A 4935-nucleotide genomic window follows, 5' to 3' on the forward strand; every position below is an offset into this window, starting at 1 on the left:
TTCACTAAACAAAATGTGAATTTCGTAACAGAATTGTTCCTCTCTACAGGGAACAAGATCAAGATAAGGATTACAGAGAACAAAAGTGAGTTCAAGGCCGCAACTTAAACAGGAATAGACGGGTTCTGTGGCGTTTAATAATGATTCATTTTATAATAAATCAAGTCATCATTAGTTTATTTATTCATTCCTTATAAAAAATGAAAATATCTACAACAGTGAGCTTGGAACACGACCAAGCCATGGGTTGACGAGGGCGCTATGACAAAAGTAAGAGCGCAAAGGTGAGTTGCCAACATCTGGCGTGAACTTAGTCACAAAATTAACAGATCCTTTTGTGTTGCAGCTTGTTACCGCCACCCTAAAGGAAAAAGTTTAGCACTTTGAGGATTCATTTTCTGTCACGCATTTGAGCATTTTAGGGGATGATTTTAACATTAGTTTTCTATGGATTGAGAACTGTCCTATCGTTTATAATCATATTAGTGTGATCCTGGGTCATAAGTTTATATATTAATCCAGTGTGATCGTAGGAAGGTACTTTTGAGAGGGGGGGGGGGGGGGCTGAAGACTGATGGCCGGCCTGGGGGAGGGGTCTAAGGGGTGTCCCCCTCCCCTTTGTAATATTTTGCATTTTCCAGGTGGCCGCAGGTGCAATTTGGTGCAATATAGCACACTTCAACACCCACTCCATTCAGTGTTCGACTTATGGCCAAAAAATTGCATAGCAACAAATTTCGACAATTGCTATACAATATTTTTGTTGCATAGCAGTTCCCCAATATTGAATAGCAGTTTTGAAATTACCACAAAACGGACCAAATGTTGGCGATCAATGTATTAACTAGAAAATGTTTGTTTATTATTATTATTTATACTAGTGTTGCTACGATAATCGTTTTCAATATCGGTATCGGCCGATATTTGCAATATCGGCAGCATATCGGTATCGGTAAAATTTTGACTAATTGCCGATAACAGCAAACCGATATTGAACTTTTCTTTTTAACAGCAGAGCTACCTGTACTTATTTATACTTGCAATGATTTGTTAATCTGCCCAAGACGATCCATTTCTTTAGCGTCAGTTAAACTCAGATTCATTTTCGATTAATATCCATGGAAACCTGACTCTCCGTAACATCTAAAAACACGTCTACGGCGCGCGAATATAACCAATGACCTTTGTGAACCTTGGCCTACACACAGCATTAGTGCAGCAAATAATCGCTGTTCTAACCATTCATTTCCTCAAAGGCCTCCGTGAAAACCTTGAACATGATGCATACAGTAACTGCACAGTTCAGCAGTGTTGGAAAACCTTGTTCAATTTCCCGCGAACACACTGCCGATTTCCCGCCGGTGTTCGCCTGCCTAGCACGCGTAACGTGCGAGCATAAAGGCGTGGTGTCCAGGGGCCCGTCTTAGGGCTATGGTGGAGTCATGGGGTAGGACCCCTCGTGGGGATCCTGGGGGCGCAAGCCCCCGAAAATTGTTGTCATTTTTTGCGATGTCTGGCGATGAAAAAATTCGCAGTTGAGGATGCAAAATACTGACAACTTTCTTTATTTAAATTGTCACGAAACTGATGAAAATTTTAAAATGACAAGTTAAAGTAGCTATATTATGTTATAAAATGAAAAGAGATTTAATCTGTCTTTCAATCTTTAAAAAGTGCAACTTACAAAACTTCCGATATTATGAAACAAACAACGTTCAGCAAAGCCCCGTTTCTAGACTGCCTAACAATGAATAGCGTGCACTATGCGTACATTTTTACAACTGCAGTGTTTAACCCTATACCCAACTACTGTACCACGGTACATGTGCTGCGAATTTGCCCAGGTACCTTCCCAACAACTGTGAGCTCATCCCCTGTGTAACACCTGTTTGTTAACATTTTTTGGCACGTTGCCAGGGAACCTTTTAGTTACGTGAAATCCGTAACCGCCGAGGTGGTTAGGCTATTTGCTTTACACTTAACTATGGTAGGATATTATTTTTTCAGGTTTTTTTTTTCGCTATACGGTCAAGTGAATAAGTTGTACATTGAGTATAAACTCAATAAATTATAACTTCTACATTATGATCGACAGTTCGTAAGTTAAGGTTTGAGTGTTTGCTCCCAAATCTGACTAGGAACTTGTATCGCACAAATCGGCACAATGTGCGATGCTGATTTGGAAACGTCTCGCAAGTTTGTCGTTTTGGATCGCATTTTGCGATGCGATACCGGAAAAATCGAACACTGACTCCATTTTGTATTTTCATCTGGCCTTATAAGATGCAATTGGTGCTCCAAAAGAGATTTTTTTTCTCATTTGAAAATAAAAAAAGGGGTTTTCTGACTTGCGAAGCGGGGGGGGGGGGGCGGCGGAATGATACTTCCGCCACTCCATATTTTTCACTGGGGGATGGCCCCCCGGTTCCTACGCCCTAGTATTAATTTACCAACTATAGAAAAAGCGAATCAAGCTTTACGCACATTGCGCTAATATTGTTGTTAAATAACCACCCCGACTTATACTTCATCATTATAAAAAAAATCCTGGTAACTTCTACACCGGTAAAAGTGATCATCTGGCCAAAATTCTGTATTATCGAAGGAAACGGTTAGCGTAATAAAACAGAAAGACCAATGATTAGATCTTACAATCAAAGTAACTTCATTAACTTTATTTCGACAATCGAATCTGTAGATACATGTTCTAGTCTATTTATAGCAATACAGATGTCAACACATCTTACAACTAAATGCATGAGGTTTTACAATATCAGAATTATGATTTTCGTCTTAAAAGAATGTCCAGGAAATAGTTCAATGGCCCCTGGATAACTTGAGGAATTAAAAATTCAGTTTCGGATAAACATATATGTTGCATCGAAAGTTTATTAACAACTCTACTAGCAACAACACATTATAGCTATCTTCGCATATGCGCGTGCTTCATCGTATTATTCATTTTACCCAAGTCTCATATTTAAATACTGACATGATTGACTGCATGTACTGTAATTAATGTAATTTAACTAATGTAAATATAACACCTAATGGTTTAATGTAATGTAATTAATGTAATTAAACTATCTAATGGTTTAATGTTATGTACCGTAATTAATGTAATTAAACCACGTAATGTAACCGTAATCTTAAAGAACATTCAACTTCAACCAACCAACCATAATTATCAACAGAAATCGAAATAAGACCGTACAAAAACATTGGTTGAGATATTTCCTCTTTTAGAATTTTTTTCGCCAAGGATAATTAGAGATATTTTCTTTTTCAACTTCTTTTTTTAAAGCAGCATTTTGCGTTTGGTCACCGTTTTCCACATTTTTGACAAGTCCACCGAATTTTTTTCACATATATCAATCACAAAACAGCTAACTAAGATATTAGCCAAGTTTTTTTCCCTGCCAAAAGTGTTAATTGGTGAGTAATTAAGGACATTTGCAGATGATGAGAAAAGTGTCCACCGACAAATTACACATTTCATATTAATCGCATGCAGTTCCCCCAACCCACTAGTTTGAATTCAACCAATCAGAGATGCAGGTTTGGTTATGAGCCGCTGCTAAAAATAGATTCAAAACGTCGAGTTGGTAACTTGGTACAACCAGCGAGCTGGTACTCTAACAGCTCCCTGGTACAACTGCCATAGACAATCTACACAAGCATGGTGTTGTATTACGTATTGGTCAATGACGTTCGTAGCTTTTAAATATTCATATTATGGGCGAGGTTTATTTGGATCCCAACGGCAAATATCTTCGAGAAAAACAAAATTGAAAGTTGTAAATTTTTCGACTTTTATGCCACCATTTGATGTAAGATTTGAATAGATAAGCAAGTTATGTATGTCGTTATGGCATCGAGGAATCAGTGAGGTTGAGAAAAACCATAGAAAAGGACGCAAAATGCTGCTTTAAATTTGCTTTAGCACGAGGGATTATCAGCTTGAGGCATGTGCAAATGGTGTCAAAGACAACAAATCACAATCAATAATGTATCATTTTAGGACAACGACTGGAGAACACAATTTGTTGATTAGTAACGAGTTTATGATACTATTGTTGACTAAATTTACAGTAATTAAATAACTGCAATCAAGTAACACTGTTGTAATCATATGAAGAAAATATGAACTCTTCATGAAATGATAAGATACAAAAGAAAATGAAAGTAATTCCGAGAATAGATGTATTTTAGGTTATTTCTGACGAAACAAAAAACAACTCCAGAACATTTATACTTATACTTCTATAACTGGTCAAAATTGGAGAAAACACGTTAACAACATTATCTTTCATAATTATAAACTTGTACACACAGACTTGTAAGATGTTTTCGAGCTCTTTTGGCAATAATTGTTTTAGCTAATCAAGTAATATTTATAAGAAAGATGTATTTTCAAATATAATTTGTGTCGTAACATATTGTATGTTTTTATGTAAGCGACACATTTACATAAACTCGGACCATTAACATTTCCTTAGTTAAATTACATACAAGTGGTTAAATATTTCTAAATATTTCTAGTTTTTACTTATAAGCTCCGACCAATTACGTTTCTAGGATAAGAAAATAATATTTACTTTATTATTCGATACTGGATTTTACTTGATCATACCTGCTAATTCAATGAAAGTTACTAGTTACAGTGCTTTTTAATAAAATTACATTACCAGTGTTCTATTTCCCACAAATGTGATGTAACTAATTGTCTTGACTTTTGAATATATATTCACTATATGTATTCACTATATTAACACTATATATTCACTATATATATTCACTATGTAAACTAATTTTCTTGACTTTTGAATATATATTCACTATATGTATTCACTATATTAACACTATATATTCACTATATATATATTCACTATGTAAACTAATTGTCTTGACTTTTGAATATATATTCACTATATG

This window comes from Apostichopus japonicus, chromosome 16 (assembly GCF_037975245.1).
Source record: "Apostichopus japonicus isolate 1M-3 chromosome 16, ASM3797524v1, whole genome shotgun sequence".
Lineage (NCBI taxonomy): Eukaryota > Metazoa > Echinodermata > Holothuroidea > Aspidochirotida > Stichopodidae > Apostichopus > Apostichopus japonicus.